The sequence below is a fragment of the Agrilus planipennis genome, unplaced genomic scaffold, assembly GCF_000699045.2.
Source record: "Agrilus planipennis isolate EAB-ADULT unplaced genomic scaffold, Apla_2.0 scaffold160, whole genome shotgun sequence".
In the NCBI taxonomy this organism is placed as follows: Eukaryota; Metazoa; Arthropoda; class Insecta; order Coleoptera; family Buprestidae; genus Agrilus; species Agrilus planipennis.
Window position 1 is genome coordinate 677773 of NW_020440798.1, and position 20215 is coordinate 697987.

The following is a 20215-nucleotide window of genomic DNA, read 5'->3' on the forward strand; positions in this document are numbered from 1 at the left end:
GGATCTTTAAGTGAAAACAACCATTGAAGAGGCTTATGGTCAGTAATAATATTAAACTTTTTGCCAAATAAGTATGGTCTGAAATATTTCGTAGCCCAAACTATAGCGAGAAGTTCTTTTTCGATTGTACTATATTTTTGTTCTGAATCGTTTAGGGTGCGCGATGCGTATGCAATGGGTCGATCACTACCAATAGGTCCTTGTGATAGGACGGCACCTAAAGCAACATTGCTTGCATCTGTGGTCAAATTAAAAGGTTTAGAGAAGTCGGGATACTGTAGAATTGGTTCATTAACTAACAAATTTTTACATGTTTCGAAACAGTTCCTAAATTCACTATCGTGTACTATTTTGGCTCCTTTTTTTAAACATTTTGTCATTGGTTTGGTTAATTTAGCAAAGTTATTTATAAAACGCCGGTAATAGCCTAAAAGTAAGAAATGCTTTTATTTGTTTAGTTGTAGTAGGGATGGGATAATTTTTCGTCTGTAGTTCTAATTCTATGTTTAACCTGATTGGTAAATGTTAAGGGCATGTTCTCTTGGTAAAATATATCCGAAAATGCCTTACACAAATTTTTTATATGATACTCTTCTTCAGAATTTAAATGATCAGTACGAATTTTGGAAAGATCTAAAATTGGTTTAGAGGTGTCGTCAAAACTATTAAAGTCAAACTCTTGTATTTGTTTCCGATTAAATTTTTCGGCAGTTATTGGTTCTGAAAAGTCTAAAGTTACTGGATTTAACGTGTTATTTAAAATGGTTGTCAGGGCTTCATTATTTTTTGCTATTGTCAAACATTCAGGTATTTCACAATTATGGATTTTTTGATGCGGTATTATAATTTCGCCGTTTGGTATATTAGTTTTTATTTTAATTACCTGTTCAGTGCGAGGTGCTATTGTAATTAAATTTAGATTGTTACTTGTATTATGATAGCGAAGTTTAATTTCTGAATAAGGAGTTAACAAAATTCCTTTGTTAAAATCTAAATTTGCCTGTAATAATTTTAGATTATCTAACCCTATTAGTCCATTAAAAATGTTATGAAATTTAAACAAATAAAATTTTAATTTAGCATTTCTAGGTAAATTGAAAATTTTCGAAACAGGTATCATTGCACTGTGTTTATGCGCTGATTTTTGAAAAACGGTGGAAACGATAAATGGGTCATTCTGTATACAATTAGAATATAATTTGTATGCTAGGTCTGGGTCTATGAACGATTTAGTGGATCCTGAATCAATTAGAAATTTGAGATTATTTTCTGGAAATATTATGTACAGTAGTTCGCTAGAATTAGTATTGTTGAAAGATATAATATGAGGTGTTACGTCTGTTCGTTGTACAGGGGATCCGTGTGAAAATTTGAGTCGTCTTCGTAATATTGTTCACTACTATCATATGAAAATTCTTGGCTGTTATCATTTTCTTGATTTTCCGATTCAATTTCTGCATCGTTATTCATACCACTATCTACTTCAGTATTAAAAAGCTCTTCAAAAACAAAATTCTTTTGTTGAGGGTTTTGTTGGAAAGTAGATGGCCTAAATTGATTCGTTTTGTTTACAGATATTCCGCTCATTGGAGTAGGCGCTGGTAGGGGTTTATTTTGGTTAGGTCGAAATACATTTTGGGATTGTTGGGTGTTAGCAGAGGGTTTAAAAATATTTGGATTGGAAAAATTTTGGTTTTGCCTAAATATATTGGAATTAGGAGAAGGCTGTCTAAATATTTGAGGATTTCTAAAATGATTTTGGAAGTTATTTGTATTAAATTGAAATGGTCTAAGCGGAGAATTACTTTGTGGTTGTATTGGGCGATTGAAGAAATTATTCTGAGGTTGCATAGGGCGATTTAGAAAATTATTTTGGGGTTGAATTGGACGATTCGGGAAAACAGAATTAGTCATAGGGAATTGATTAACATAATTTTGTGATTGGAAAAATGGTTTAGGAGGCGGAGTATTTTGTTTTACAAANTTTTTTTCAACATAACGACAACTTCTTTCATTTGCGATTCCTTTCACGAAATTTCTTATTATATCTACTTCGTTGGGAATATTTTGTTAATTTGCTATAACACAATTGCATAGGGGAACCTATTGAACCTTGGCACTGTGTGCACCTAGGACACTGGGCTCGTTTCAAATATTTGCGCGATATTAAATTTTACTGTCTATGGTATTCGGTACATCACTACCAACTATTCAATGTGAAGTTAGTCACATTGCTTACCAATTTGCAAAAGCGAATGGAAAAAAGTACCCTAAGAGCTGAGATACAAACAAAATGGCTGGAGATTATTGGCTGCGATTATTTAGGAAGCGATACCAAAACGAATTGTGTTTAAGAAAGCCTGAAGCTACTAGTTTGGCTCGCTCTTCGGCGTTCAACAAACATACTGTGAGTTTAACATACGACAATTTTAAGAAAACCCTTTCTTAATGTCCCTCAGACATAAAACCGACTGATATTTGGAATTTAGACGAAACTGGAAAGATATTAGCACCTCTTGGCATGAAGCAAGTTGGGTCAATGACTAGCGCTGAAAGAGGAACGACGGTTACAATGATAGTGGCTATTAATGCAGGTGGTGGTTTTATTCCACCCATGCTGATATTCCCTCGTGTAAACTTTAAAGATTTTATGATAACTGGAGCTCCTGAAGACAGTATTGGAGGTGCCAATCCATCCGGTTGGTCAAACGAGTCCATGTTTGTGAAATTCCTCCAGTATTTTATCAAATATGCAAAGCCTACCAAAGAACAACCTGTCATTCTCATAATGGACAATCATGAAATTCACATTTCAGTACCCGTAATACAAATAACCAATGATAATGGTGTAAAGCTTATTACTCTACATTCACGTACTAGTAATTATATGCAACCATTAGACAAGTCAGTTTTTGGGCCTTTAACTATATATGATATTGCTGGCTTGGTGGGAAAAGCTTTTCCTCTTGCCTTCACACCAAACAATATTTGTAAAGGTTTTAGTTCAACTGGTTTCCATCCTTTGAATGAAAATATCTACACAAAAATTAACTTTTCGACGGAAAAAATTTATTAATATTAATTACAAGAAAAAAACTTATCTAGACTACAAAAAGTTACAAACAAGATTAAACTTGAACTGCGAGAAAAAATGGTTTTTTATGCCTTAGTTGCTTGCACAGCAAAATGCGCCACGGCGATGATTTGATGATGCATGTAATACCTATGTAATAGCAGGTGTACAATAGGTATACCGTAAGAAAAAAACTTATCTAGACTACAAGAAGGTACAAACAAGATTAAACTTGAACTGTGTGAAAAAATGGTTTTTTATATCTTAGTTGCTTGCACAGCAAAATGCGCCACGGCGATGATTTGATGATGCATGTAATACCTATGTAATAGCAGGTGTACAATAGGTATACCGTGAGATAATTCTTGCGTATACCCATAACATCTTGAATTTCATACCGTTCGTTGGGAAGTATTGCTACTATTTTGTGAGACCCAATTTTTTGCTTTCTCCAGTGGCAGGTACGCTTGTAATTCGTGTCAATACCAATTCTCTAACAGAATATCTTCTGGTCTCAGCTCTTTTGGAATCGAACCTTTCTTTTGCCTTATTTGTTCCCTATCAAGAAGATACTTTACTCTCTCTCGTATAACGGGTAGTTCTAGACGATTCAGGTCCTCGGATAATTCGTAGAGGATCAGGCCTTCTGGGACATTTCTAGGTTTCGTGTCAAATAATAATTCCGACGGAGTTATGCCTATCGCCTAATTAAAAGTACAGTTCATTCCTTGCTGTACAGTTTTCACATGCTCCCATAGCTCATCTTCCATTCCCCCATTGAGTGCGACTAATGAGTTTAGGATGGTGCGGTTATATCGCTCACACTGCCCATTTACGCGTGGGGTGGTAATGTATTTGATGCCAATTTTTGTACAATAGATCCGGAACGAGTGAAAAGTGAACGCCGTTCCTCTGTCGCCGAGTCAAACCGGTATCCCGAAAATATCAATTAATTTGTTCAGGATTTTTATAACATACTTGAATTTTGTGTTCTTAACAGCCTCTATTATACAAAATTTATAGAATCCGTCGATAAAGACTAATATTTGAGTATTTCTTTGTTTGCTTCGAATAAATGAACCCACATGGTCCAAATGTAACGTATGAAAGGAAACCGACACCTTCTCAATGGGATGAAGTTTACCTTGTTTTTTTTTCAGAATGTACCTTATAGTACAATTTAGGCAAGAGTGGACATATTTGGTAACGAACCGTCACATTTTCAGAAAGTAATAATTTTCTTGAATCTTTTTTAGTGTTTTGTCTGCTCCCAAGTGGCCAATATCATCATGGTAAGATTTACAGATCAGCCACCTGTTTGCTTTCGGCACTAACCAACGTATTGAGCCATCTTTTAATTTTCTAAATACAATTTCGTGTTTAAGTACGTAGTCTTCAAAATATTGTTTTTGGCTACCGCTCATATCCTTTTTCTCAAGATATCGCGTATCATGCAGATTGTCTTATTCTGATACTGTGCGGTCAGTAATCATTCAGTGTCAGTGATATTGGTTACTACCAAAACGTGTTTGTGAGGATTCCGGCTGAGGCAATCTACATGATTCATCTTAATACCCGGGCGATATTCAATTTGGATGTCGTAGTCGTAGGATCATCCGCCAACGAGCAATCTTGGGTATCAAGTCTTTTTTTTTTCGGCCGTGTTGCGTAACGCGTTACAGTCGGTGATTAGTTCGAATTTTATACCGATCAAATAGACTCGAACTGCCAAAAAGATTCAATTACCGCTAAAGTTTCGAGTTCGTACCCATTATAGTTTTTCTCGTGGTTGGCGACTATAATAAGCTCCGACCTGACATTGTTTGGTTTGTCAATTTGTCTGAAACAAACAGTCTTACTTTGCTCGCATCCGTATGGACTTCGGTTTGACAGTCCGGGTCAAATATCATTAACATCGGCCGTTTAACAAACATACTGCATGTGTTGTATTCCAAATGACCAAGGTACGTTTTTTCGCAATAACCGCGTCAACGGTTCTGCAAGTGTCGCGAAGTTTTTAATAAATTTACGGAAATGGTCTGCCACGCCTAGAAATTGTCGTAATTGTTTTATGTTTTCGGGTACTGGCATGTTCTATATGGAATTAAATTCAATGATGGTTATGTAGCCTTGGGTCAAAACCCATCTATTCTAGAACACTATTTATCATATTCTAATGTAATATATATATAAGAGGAAATCAAAAATATTCATTTGTAAAAAGTTGTAATATTGTATCTAAGTTAGAAAAACAACCGAATTTCTCGATGGCAACGGATCCAATAACTGTCCCAACATTACCGGAAATGTTGGCAACTACACTGCAACAGCGATCGAAATGGAAAAAACAAGGACCTAATCCGCCGATAGATACCGCTGTTCTAATAAAGGAGGACAACCTGCCACCTCTCCAATGGGTTTTGTGGAAGATAATTCAGCTACATCCAGGACCTGATGACCTCACTAAAACTGTTACCGTCAAAATGACCAAGGGTGAATTCATGCGCGAAATTACTAAAATCTGCTCACTTCTAATGGAACATAATGAGTGTTTCTGATTGTGATGTGTTAAAAAACAAAATTTTGTTTGTTGAACGGTTAACCCTTCACAGCGGACGGAATGTTTGGTATTACAAAGACATTTTAGTATAATCCTTAAATTTTATTGCTTTATTCATCTCCGACAATATGGAAATATGTACCTATTTGTATATTTTGTAAATAGATGTTGTTCCTAGTCGTAAATGGCAGTTCTTACGATTAGCTAAACTAATTTTATTATCTGGTTTTCTCAGACTTTAAATTTCTCGGAGGGTTGGTATCTGAACTGATAACTTCAGAAACAGATATACTTTCAGGTATCAACCACTTCTACTTTTTCCATCGTTATTGTGGGGGTCGAAGTAAATTATAAATGTGTGTACTTTTAAGATTTTAACAAGACCTGCGCTCGACCTTCGTTATACGAATATCACGTACTTCACACCGATATCTACCACCGAAACGACCAGAACCTTTTCCACAGCGAACCAGGCGTTCAACACGTCCGTGACGGGACAAATTTATTATTCAAGGTCAACGATATATTCTGCCCCGCCGTAATAGGTAAGAGTTTTTATTCTACTTTTGACTAACCAACAGTTCTCTGGGACAGAGTACGCAATGTCCCTTTGAACTTCAATGTACCACAACTTACTTAAAGAAACCTTTTTAATCAATTTAAATACATTTTCCTTATTCTTAAACCTTTTTTTCAGGCCAAACTCGCCAAAGTAAACAAATTTATTCGTCTACATTCATCCGTTGGAGCGCCTACACCCATGACCGAAGACATGGAGTCTTCATCCCCTGCTTCCCCTTCCGACGCCAGTTACTCCCAAACCGATGCAATGTCAAGTTCTAACTTGTCCAAGGCCATTTCCGACTGCTCCGTTAACCGTCTCCCGCATACGGGCCGACGAGAAAACGACGGTTTCGTCAAAGCCGGCAAACGCGCCAACAAGCGCCGACGACAGCAACCTTTCCTGTCGTCGTCCGAATCTTCCTCCTCTGAAAACAAATCGTCTTAGAACCATCTAATCTAAGTCAAAAATCTTCCCCCCCTCAATCGTCATACGTCAAAAGTCCCTTTGGCATAAAATTCTTCGTGCCATGGACAAACAGGGCATTACCGCCCGTAGGTCAATTAATACGCAGGACTCAATTCGTGTCTATCCCAGCTCTATCGACGATTTTCGTTGTTTATCCTCTTTCCTGGACGAATTCAAAGTCCAATTCTCTACCAACCAGCTCCAACAATGTTCGCGAAGACATCCCAACGGAGGACATCGAGTTCGAACTCAACGACAAAGGCTTATTATCAAAGGCATCCACCGTACGTCCAAAGGTAACAAAATCTGGCCCCTTGTCTCCGTCGGTCATGATAAGGCCGCTTCAAATTCCAAGACAATTTTCGATCTTGGTTAACTCTATGGTCTCAACATCAAAGTTGACCTCCCCATCACCCCCCAAGAAAACTCCTGTTACTTCCCAAGGCACACGAATACCCCACCCTCCTGCCACCACCTTGGCACCCCCCCAAAAATCCTAGTCCAGCTGTAGTTGCAATCCCAAGTTTGGAACAAAAATTTCAAGTTATTGTCCAAACCATGGTCGCCAGCATTGTCGCCGCCTTACAACAATCCATCAATGTCTAACACCGCCCACCCAGACAATCTTCGCGTAATTACCTGGAAAGGGCAAAGCATTAGAGGTAAATTGACTGAACTCGAGGACAAGTCAATCGGTGTTGCTTGCATCACCGAAACTTGCCTGTCCGAATAAATCAAACTTTTCGTCCCAAACATCTCATCCTACAGATGGGACCGTGAAAACCGCAGTGGCAGTGGTGTCGCCATTCTTGTTAGGAATTCTATAAAGCATAGACCTATCTCTTTGGCCACAAAACTCGTTAGAAACAGTCGGTAGTTTCGCTAACTTCCGGCCCTCTTAGGATTATCTCGTGTCGACAATCCAATAGTAAAGGCAACTTCCTTTTTGCCAAAATGCTTGACTTCAACCTCACAATTGAAGCATCTCCTGGCCCCACGTTCCTCCCTGTCCCCCCACAATCAATTCTCTGACATCCTTGACATTTTCGTCACAAAAAATGTTACACATTCCGCTGATCCTATCGTCATTGACCCACTAAGTTCAGTCCCCCTTCCAGCCCTAATTGAAGTCGGCCGCCCAATCATCAACCCCCCAAACCCAACCACGTCACTAGATTGGCTACACTTCCGTTACACCCTCGAAACATCTTCATTCAGGTGCACCCCAATTCGCACAATAGCGGAACTTGACGAAGCTGTGAATTTCCTTTCAAACGAGATTACCAGCGCAATCGTGCTCTCCACTACCTCCTGCCCAACGCCAACCAAAGACAGAAGCCTCCCTGCAGACATTCTTGACCTCCTTAAGAGGAAAAACAAGGTCCAACGTCTGTGAAATAGACACCGCGTCCCCGCACACCGTGCAGAAGTAAACGCCCTTCAACGAGAACTAAAAAGTCGTCTCACCGAATTCCGCAGCGCATCCTACAACGACTATATCGCTCAGGCAGAAACACACCCCCGAAACACTTGGAAAATGATCCATGCTTTTCGTAACAGAGCTCCCCATCTTTCGCCAATAAAACAGAACGGATCCACCTATTCTTCAGACAAAGAAAAGGCTGCAATCTTCGCAGACTCTTTGCTCCCCACTACCTAGTCCAGTGGACCTTGCCGATTTTCACGAGCGTACCAAACCCGCCTCCCAGAACTTCGTTCCCCTGAATTCCGACTTCAAACACACGTCCCCACGTGAAATCTTCCTCACCATCCGATCTCCCCCTGGCGCTGACGTAATTCCCAACGGAATCCTTAAAGTCCTGCCGCCAAAGCACATAACCGCTCTGTGCAACATCATAAACGCTATCATGCGGCTCCACCTAGTGTTGCCCAAACGCAAGAACAAGACGAGACTTAGCCAGTCTTGGTCTTGGTCTTGCGCCAATACACCTGGTCTTGGTCTTGGTCTTGGTCTTGCGCTCCCAGTCTTGGTCTTGGTCTTGGTCTTGCGCTCCCAGTCTTGGTCTTGGTCTTGGTCTTGCAGCAAGAGTCTTGCAAGTCTTGCAATTACCTATTAGTCTATTACTATTTATTAAAGTTTACTTTAAATCCTAGAAAAACGTATTAGAATTGGAACATTGTGAGCTTGAATGAATATAGCCATAGTAAAGATCAAGCAGATTAATAAATAACTGAAGATTTGATAAGAAATTCGAAAAATCAACTGACCTATATGTCGTTTTCCATGGAAGTAACTGTTTCTTAATAAACATTTATGATCCTTGCTTTCTACCGCGCCGCCTCGCCACGTGCCGGCTCTATGATAAGGATGCCGCCGCAAATCAAACAATAATATAAAGCGTGTAAAAAAATTCGAAATTATTTTGCATGAGTATACCTACACCCTATGGCGGCAATCAAATAGTGTCAAATGTTATGATTTCGGCGTGGCGGCAACGATTGTTTTAGATTTCAAAAGAAGCCGCCGGCGCGTGTATCATAACCATGTACTTCCGAAAAGCGGCAAATTTCTTTGAGAAGTAAGTACAAAACCTTTGATGCCGCATTATCAAAGTGCCGATGGTTAAAACATAACTATGCATGCACTCAGTTTGATTTTAATAATTTTTTTATTCGCTATGTTTATGGTATTAGTCGTAATGCGCATAGGTCCAGTTTTTCATATTCTTTGATACAGTTTTTTGCGTCTCATAGAATTCCTAAGCGTACCTACCTATACACCGAACTGTTACACCTAACTACTCAGTGAAATAGCGCTAAGTCCTAGCTGCAAGACGCAAGAGTCTTGCAGGCTATGTCTTGTTCTTGCTCAAGTCTTGCACGGTCAGTCTTGGTCTTGGTCTTGCTAAAAATACGCGGTCTTGTTCTTGGTCTTGGTCTTGCAAAAAGGTCTTGGTCTTGGTCTTGCTAAAAATACGCGGTCTTGTTCTTGGTCTTGGTCTTGCAAAAACGCAAGAACAAGACCAAGACTGCAAGACCAAGACTGAATTTGGGCAACACTAGCTCCACCACTTCCTTTTGGTATGGAAAGAAGCCACGATTATCTGTCTCCCCAAAAAAGGGAAGATACTCACCTCTACCTCAAGCTACAGGCCCATCAGCCTCTCAGTTCGTTGAGCAAAGTAGCTGAATCAATCCTTCTCTATCGGCTCTTAGACCACGTGGAGCAAAAAACCTTCTCCCCGATCATCAACACGGCTTCCACAGGCATCACGACACCGGACACCAACTTCTTCGAATACATTTCCGACAAACAAGCGGCATCACACCTTGCTTCTTCTTGAGGACCATCAAGCGTTCGACCGAGTCTGGTACGAAGGCCTTATCTCAAAATTCATCACCCTAACCATTCCACATTTTCTCGTAGGGGTTATCAAATCCTTTCTCACAGACAGAAGCCTTCGGGTCCGCGTTTGCTTTGTTCTCTCTGCCAGTAAACCCGTCACAGCCGGTGTCCCACAAAGCTCCACACTATCACCTATTCTGTTCAACTTGTTCTGAGCGGACATGCCCTCCGACACTTCTATTTTGACAGCTCTCTACGCGGACGACATCGTCCTCATAAACTTCCTCCAAGTTTCTGCCCCTGCACCTAAAGTGGAACCGAAAAAGGAAACTCTCCATTAACGAGACCAAATCGGAAGCAATTTTCTTCTCACGTAAGCTCCGGAAACTTCCCTCTATTATCGTCAACAACCGCCCCATCAAATGGAGCAGCTCCGTTACCTACCTAGGCGTCGTTTTCGACAGATGCCTAAACTGGCCGCACCACCAAGCGACCCGTAGCAAGGCTCTGGGTGCGTTCATCGCACTTAAACCTTTCTTCCGTAACAACACCATCTCCCAACAGACCAAAATCCGTGCGTTCAACGCAATTATTAGGAGCATTTGCTCCTATGCCATTCTCGTCTGGGGCTGCGCCCTTCCCTACCGTCTGAGACTTTTGCAAGGCACCTACAAGCGGATTCATCGCTCCGCATTAAACTACCCCTGGTTCGCCAGAAACACCCAAATTCTGAATAAAACCGGTTCGCCTTCTCTCCCTGATGTTGTAATCTCATTCGCGGCAAATCTCCGGACCTCAAAGTGTCAAGCCACGCAAACCCCACCATCTCGACAATCTCGAACTTCGCACCGAAACCAAACTATCGCTTCCGAAGGCCCTGTGACCTTCTACAATGAGCAGCACTCTTTAGCTCACTACTAGCTCCTAGCTTTGCTTTTTAGCGCGAGCGTCCACCCAGCACTTCAGAGGTGGACCACCTACTTCGGTTTTCTTCCCCAAAACTCCCTTCTCCCCCCACTCTTAACCCTCCTCCAATCGCAACCCTATCCGAAACCCCCAGCCTTCCACTTTCTTCTCGGGAATGAGCAATCCACAGGGTTTATCTCCTCGTTCGAAAAGGGGTTTTAGTCGGTAAGAATCCGACACTACCTTAATCAAAACATTAACCGATTCATCCAAAACCAAGTTATTCCTTGTGATTTACAAATTACAAATTACTTTTATCAAATTTCATTCCATTACTCTTAAAAACATCTGTAATCAATTTAAAAAAAATGATTTCCAGTTCTTTATCTTTAAAGAAAACATCATATAACGTTTTTGGTACGACTACTTCTTTTATTGCTTTTAGTATATCGTTTTTTTCATTCCCTTGTCTAATATATATTTTGTAGGTATATTTTTGAAATGGCCGCGTAAGTTTAATTTCGTAACATGGATGAAAACTGAAAATTAATCTACGTAGAAATTCATTAACTGGTTTTTCAGAAATTGGTACTGAACAAATAGGGTCTTCGGACGCAGTATGCTGCGTTTCTCCTCCGTCGTTTTTCAATATTTCGTCTAAATCGATCGGGTCTAAAATATATTCGATATCGACATTGGGAAAAATGGAAAGTAGATCGGTATCATCTGTCGCGATTTCCCGCATGTTAATTTTCACTCTGGACAAAGCATCAACGTTATAATTCTCTTTACCTTTTATGTACTTGACCTCATAGTCGAATTCTTCTAGTTTCAATTTCCACTTAACAAAATGTGAATTGGGTTGTTTGAATTTGAAAATCCAACGCCAAAGTTCATGATCGGTTTCATTTATACTTTTTTTTTTCATAAATATAGGGCCGAAAATGTTTTGTCGCGTCTATTATTGAAAAAAGTTCCCGCTCAATAGTAGAGTATTTACGCTCAGCTGAATTGAGCGTCCGGAAATAGTATATTATCGGTTTGTCTGTTTGGGATAAAATAGCGCCTATGGCGTAATTACTGGCAACAGTGGTAATTGTAAATTGTTTTGTGAAGTCAGGATATTGAAGTATAGGGGCGTTGGTTAGAAGTTCTTTACACTTATGAAATGATTCGATACAGTTCGGATTATTAACGTCTATGACATCCCTTTTTTAAACAGGTGGTAAACGGCTGTAGTGTTTTGGCAAAGTTTTTGATAAAGCCTCGATAGTAACCAACTAATTCTAAACACCTTTTAATTTCCTTAGTTGTTTTCCATAATGGTTAGCGTTGGACGTCCTTAACTTTTTCCGGGTTCGGTTTTATGCCTTGAGGTGTTACAACATGACTCAAGAATGCAACTTTCTTTCTCAAAAATTCCGATTTATTAAGTTAAACCTTTAAATTGAACTGTTCTTTAAAAATGTTATCGAAACATGGAATGGAACGTCGAAGGCGCATTTTTAAGGCCAAAAGGCATTCTTAAGTATTCGTAGTGTCCGTTGTTCACACTAAACCCGTTTTTCTCAATCGATTTATCTTCTACTTCAACCTGATGGAACCCTTGTGCCAAATCCAATGAATTAAAATAAACACATTTGCCTAAATTAATAATTTTGTTAGCCAATAACTTTTGTATTTGACGTTGTATTTCTTCCTTTAGATGATAAGGATATCGATAGGATCTACTATAGGCCGGGGTTTCGTCAATAGTCGTAATAGGGTGTTTAACAGCATTTGTAAAAGATAAATTGCAGTTTTCATTAAAGAATATACTTTCGTATTTCGCACACAGTTCCATAATTCTAATTCGCTCTTCTTTATTTAAATGGTTAATTTTTAGCATTGGTAAATTTATAAAAGCATCAAAAGTACCTAATTTTCGAGGTATATTTTCACATGATCGATTACCAGAGAAAATTAAAAAAAATGAATCGGGTGTTATAAATTTGGATAACGATAGCGGAAAGGGAACCCACTGGACTGCCTATAAGAATAGGGTCTAACGTAGAGTATTTTGATTCGGTTGGTATTTTAAGACCACCATTGGAAGTGATAAATGATTTTAATTCAGATGGATTATGTGCAATAACATATAATTATACGCCGTATCAGTCATATAACACTTGGAATTGTGGACACTTGTATTGTATTGATTTCTTGTATAAAAAATAAAACAGTATATAAGAAATATTATTCTGAAAATTCATTTTTGAATTTTTAACCCACTACACGCTACCTCAAATTAATGAGGGAAAAATTGTTGTTGTTGTCACACCCCCGCCGGGAATCGAACCCGGGACCTTTGGCTTTACGCACCAATGTTCTGACCACTAAACTACGAGAGGTGACAACAACAACCACGACCAACCGACCTACAAGGTTAACGATCCGTCGAACTAATGTAACTATATACTGAATATACTATGATTAAACATACATATAATTTAGATATCTTTTAGAAGTGAGTTAGTTTAATATGAAATATTATTCTGAAAATTCATTTCTGAATTTTTTACCCACTACACGCTACCTCAAATTAATGAGGGAAAAATTGTTGCTGTTGTCACACCCCCGTCGGGAATCGAACCCGGGACCTTTGGCTTTACGCACCAATGTTCTGACCACTAAACTACGAGAGGTGACAACAACAACCACGACCAACCGACCTACAAGGTTAACGATCCGTCGAACTAATGTAACTATATACTGAATATACTATGATTAAACATACATATAATTTAGATATCTTTTAGAAGTGAGTTAGTTTAATATGAAATATTATTCTGAAAATTCATTTCTGAATTTTTTACCCACTACACGCTACCTCAAATTAATGAGGGAAAAATTGTTGCTGTTGTCACACCCCCGTCGGGAATCGAACCCGGGACCTTTGGCTTTACGCACCAATGTTCTGACCACTAAACTACGAGAGGTGACAACAACAACCACGACCAACCGACCTACAAGGTTAACGATCCGTCGAACTAATGTAACTATATNGTTTTATAGTTAGTTTTCACATTCACTGTCATCATCGGAATCTCTATCACTGTCACCAACATCAACAATTAGTTCTTCTGTTTGTATGTCTATTACTTACTCACTGATCCCTGCTTTTAAATAATTAATCTACGCCCCTGATAGAAATACTGAAGAATGAGGGCTGCAATCTTTATACCTAAAACTGCCTACATTTGCCACCGCGCATCCGCGCCATATTAAAATTTCCGCCAGCTTCCAGCGTCAGGCCTGTAAACTAATAGAAGCTTGGATGAAAGCAGTAGGTATCAAAGAAGTGAATTCCGGAATAAAAATTTGTTCACGTCATTTTAATGCACATGATTATATTTCAGCAAGTATTTACCATCAGCCATAACCTTAATATTTAAAACTAGAATCATACTAAAATNATATATTGGATAAGTTAGGAAAAAGTCAATACTTTACCACCTTAGATTTGGCAAATGGCTTTCACCAAATCGAAATGAACAAAGACGATATACCCAAAACTGCATTTTCTACAGAAAATGGCCATTGGGAATTTCGTAGAATGCCGTTTGGTATGAAAAACTCACCATCAACGTTTCAAAGAGTAATGGATAATATTTTAAGAGGTTTACAGAACGAAATTTGCTTTGTATATTTAGACGATATAGTAATTTTCAGTACATCATTAGAAGAACATTTAGACCGCCTCAAGAAAATTTTTACAAGATTACGGGAATCAAACTTCAAAATTCAAATGGACAAATGTGAATTTTTGAGAAAGGAAGTAAATTATTTAGGACACGTAGTAACATCCGCAGGAGTTAAGCCAAATCCTGATAAGATTTCGGCAATAAAAAATTTTCCCATTCCAACTACTCCAAAAGAAATAAAATCATTTTTAGGACTTTTAGGTTATTATAGACGTTTTATTCCAAACTTTGCCAAAATTACTAAACCCCTCACTATATGTTTAAAAAAGGACCAAAAAGTAAAGCATAGTCGAGAATTCGTTGAATCATTCGAACATTGCAAAGAACTTCTGGTAAATTCCCCCATATTGCAATACCCAGACTTTGAAAAACCATTTGTTTTAACCACGGACGCTAGTAATTTTGCAATTGGTGCCGTTCTCTCCCAAGGTAACATACCACACGACAAACCTATAGCGTACGCATCGCGAACTTTGAATGATAGCGAAACCCGTTATTCAACCATTGAAAAGGAATTACTTAGTATAGTTTGGGCATGCAAATATTTTAGGCCATACCTCTACGGTCGAAAATTCAAAATTTACACAGATCATCGTCCCCTAGTTTGGCTTTTTAATCTAAAGGAACCTAATAGTAAACTTGTTCGTTGGCGCTTAAGATTGGAAGAGTACGATTATGAAATCGTGTATAAGAAAGGAAAACAAAACACCAATGCGGACGCATTATCACGAATAAAATTGAATGCCTTAGAAAATGAAAGTGTCGTTAATAATCCCGGTGATGTTAATAAAGAAATTCTCGATTTTTTACGTAACATGGCTGAAAATCCCTTTGAAGACGAACAACCTATAAATAATGAAAAGACAACACCTGATTTACCCTCTTCGAGTCAATCTCAAAGATCGAAAATTAAAATATTACAAAATATCCAAATTAAACCACCACATAACACACAACCCGAATCGAAACCAATCGAAAGACAAACCCTAAGTTATGACGAAACAGCCCACACTTCTTCAAGTAAAGATATTGTTAATAATGGAATACAAATTTTAGATGATATAATAAATAACAAACCAAATCAGTTACTAATTTCAAATAACCCTTATAACAATTTAATCGTTTCCCCCGATAATTTTGAACATCATAAAATATACCTCGTAAAAATTCCTAGGTCAAATGAAGATCTTATAATAGAACTATTTAAAAAATATACTGGCTATAATAAGACATTTTACTTATATTTTCATGACGATTCCATGTATAATATTTTCAACGAAGTGTATATGAAACATTTTTACTCATCTGGACTTAAATTAATAAAATGTTCTAAACTAATAAATTCAGTTAGAGAACAAGAAGAAAGATTAATGATAATCAAACATCAACACGAAGGTAAATGTAATCATCGTGGCATAAATGAGACGTTAGATAAAATTAAAAAATTATATTACTGGCCCTCTATGAAAATAGATGTCACAAAATTTATAAACGATTGTATAATATGCCAAACTTCAAAGTATTCTAGGAAAACCCCTTATGTACCTCTCATGTTTACAGAAACTGCAAATAAACCTTTTCAAGTGTTACATATTGATGTGTTTAAATTTGACAAGCAAGAGTTTTTAACTATCATAGACGCATTTTCTAAATTAGGTCAAGCATTCCCAATTCAAGCAAAAACTGCAATCGAAATTTGTAATAAGCTTTTACAATATTTTTGTTTCTATGGCCTACCTGAAAAGATAGTTATGGACAATGGAACAGAATTTAAAAATGACACGGTAAAGGAATTACTAAAAGCTCACAAAATAGATATACATTTTACTACCCCATTTCACCACGAATCCAACTCATTGATTGAACGGTTTCATTCAACTCTTATAGAACATTTAAGAATACTTAATCAAAAATATCAAAATTACCCTATTGCAAAAATAATGTTATATGCACTTATTGCCTATAATAATACCATACATTCAAGTACACACTTTACACCTTTAGAAGTAACTTTAGGTCATACAAGTTGTAGAGACCCTTCAGTTTTAATAGACGTAACATATTATAGAGACTACGTTGCGAATCATAACGACAAAATAAAACACTTGTATCAGAATATATCCGAAGATTTAAAAAGAAAGAAAACAAAAGTTCTGGAAAAAAGAAATATCAAAGGTGAGACACATCAATTTAAAATTGGTCAAACTGTCTATAAGGTTAATGTTCAACGTGATAAAAAAGAAAATAAATTTAAAGGACCTTACGAAATTATCGAATTATTAGAAAATAATAAAGTAAAGGTTAAAAATAAATCCAATAACAAGACAGAAACTATACACGTAAAAGAATTAAAAATACCTCTTGTTTCAGATACACCTTCTGCTTCGCAGTAGCAGTAACTTCTTCAAATTTTTACAATCTGAATAATAACCCCGGAATTCTACCGCTTAAATTAGGTATAGCACAAAATGTTATCAATCACTGGTCTCTTGTACAAATCTTTGATATTACAAATATGATAAATGAATTCACGGCACTCAAAAATAGTTTCCAAAAACTCAAAACAATAATTGAAAATTCTACGCAACATAAATATGAGTTTTATAATTCCTACAATTTAATTACGACATTACAGAACAAAATAAGTACTCAAATATACCAGATTAATCCTGCTTATAATAAAAGAATTAAAAGAGGTTTAGTTAATGGTTTAGGATCAATAACAAAATCTCTTACCGGAAATTTAGACAATGAAGATGCTGATAAGTATGATAAGGCTATCTCTACTCTCTTAGAAAATCAAAAGTCAATTCAAAACCTAATGAGTAGTCAATTGACGCTCCTTTAAAACTCTATTCAAGCATTTAAAGATATTACACTGAATTTGACGCATGACCAAATAACGTATAATCCGAACGGTACTGGACGGAAAAATTGACCATTTTATCCAATACAATTGCATTGCTCAAATGTGCTGTTATTGGTACCATTTACTACTGAAAATATCAAAACGAGATGTTTATTTATATTTGAAGATGTTTCGTGGAAATGCTACTTGTAACTTTGACAAGAGCTCACTTTCTCTAATAAACTTTTCAATATTTTTTAACCGTATATTAACCAAAAAAACTATATACAACTTAAGGAACACTTAACAATTAACACAGAAAAAGAAGAAGAATTAATTTAACGACATAACTTAGCTAGGATAGATAAAAATTGAGGAGACTTCACGAGAGCTTTTCGAACACTTGTTTTTGTACCAAGCAAGTCAATTTATAGAGTTCAACCAAAATGGGGTAGGGGTGGTATCGCCACCCTCACCTCTTTTACCGAAGACACTTTGATGATAATAATAATAATAAGGTTCTAGGACCTTGCGCGAACACACCGCCCGCCTTGAAAGGATCCCTTTCAAACTAATTGTAATTCGCACAGCACACCTTAGTCCTTTATCACGTCAGAACCACACTCAATCGGAAGGACACAAAATCTGTTGACGGCTCTTTTGACCTCCGTCCCAGTCGCTGTTCGGATGGTAGCCGCACGGATGATGCTGTCCCTTCCGGGGTGGATGTTGATGATGCGTCCGGACTTCCATTGAAGCGGTGCCAGATTATCGTCCCGCAGGATGACCAATTGTCCCACCTTTACGGGAGAGCCTTGGTTTCTCTTCCATTTTTGGCGGTCTTGTAATTGGGCTAGATATTCCTTCGACCATTGTTTCCAGAAGTGTTGCCTCAGCTGCTGGACTCGTTGCCATCTCGTGAGACGGTTTGTTGGATGGTTACTTAAATCCTCCTCCGCTATACTTGTGAGCGAGTCTCCAATGAGGAAATGGCCAGGAGATAGAAAGGAAGAGTCGTTGGGATCATTGGAAAGGGGGGTTATAGGCCTTGAATTTAAGACTGCCTCTATCTCTGCCAATAAGGTAGATAACTCTTCAAAAGTTAAAATCGCATTACCAGCTACTCGTTTGATGTGATGCTTAGTGGATTTCACTCCAGCCTCCCAGAGGCCTCCGAAATGGGGAGAGTTAGCAGGAATGAAACGCCACTCGATATTAGCATTAATGAACTTATCGGAGATAATCGTTTGGTTAGCCTTATTTAACAAAAATTTAGATAATTCTTTCTGGGCACCAACAAAATTGGTCCCATTGTCAGAATAAACCCGTTTGACGTTACCTCTTCGCGCAATGAAACGTTTGAAGGTGTTTATAAATGCTTCTGTTGACAAATTTGATACTAGTTCTAAATGCATTGCCTTGGTTACAAAGCACACAAAAACTGCCACGTAAGCCTTCGTTATTTTTTTAGTTTTCCTACTACCTTCTTTGATATGAAGGGGACCATAATAATCCACGCCACATACTGAAAATGGACGGGATGATAGAACTTTGTCTAGAGGTAAATCAGCCATAATCAGCTGAGTAGTAATTGGTTTAGCGCGAAAACATGTTACGCACTTTCGAATGATTTCTCGAACAACACTGCGCGCTGCTATTGGCCAATATTTTAAACGAATTGCGGCTAAAGTACCTTCATTTCCCGCATGTAACAGATTTTTATGATATTGGGTGATATGTATTTTGGTGAAATGATGTCTTGCAGGTAACAATATAGGGTGTTTAATAGCATAGGTCACTGCAGAATTGCGTAATCTGCCACCTACTCTTACTATGCCTTCGTCATCGATAAACGGATTCAGGCTTGCTAGTCTACTCTTAGAACTTACCAAATTTGTTTTTCGTAGTTGTAAAATTTCGTTTTGAAATTCAACACCTTGAATATGTTTAATTAGTGTTTTTGTTGCCTTTTCTATTTCCTTTGAAGTCAAGGGGCCTACTAATTTAGTTTGTTTTGTGTTTATATTATTCACGAATCGCAAACAATACGAGATCACTCTTATTAGTTTATTGAATGACGAAAAATTTTCTATTATAGGCCATGTACTAAGTTGAATGGTATTACTAACGGTCATAGCAATTTTACGTAATTCTGGCAACTCTTGTTCCGAAACTACCGCACAATTATTTGTAGGCCATTGAGAGTGGTGCTCGCATAACCAATTAGGTCCATGCCACCAAAAGGAGGAATTAAGTTGATCAGCTGTAACTCCCCGAGAAATCATGTCAGCAGGGTTTTCGGAACTACTTACGTGGTGCCAATCGTTTACATCAGTTTGTTGCTGGATTTCGCTTACTCTATTCCCTACGAAAGTGTTTAAAATTCTGGAAGATGTTGTGAGCCATGATAAAACTATAGTTGAGTCCGTAAAATAGAATTTTCGCGCTATATTAAGACCTAATCCCTTAATTGTTTTTTCTACCAAACGAGCTAACAAGAGAGCGCCGCATAACTCTAGTCTTGGTATTGTTATCTGTTTCAAAGGCGCCACTCGCGATTTTGAACATAGTAGTGATGAATAATACCGTCCTTGTATATCGGTTGCCCGTAAATAGAGACACGCTCCATAAGCGTATGTGCTCGCATCAGAAAATCCTATAATTTCAATGTTAATCGGTAGTTGTTGGGCTAAAACATGTCTAGGTATCGATAATTTGTTTAAGTATGTGAGAGAGTTTCGATAATTA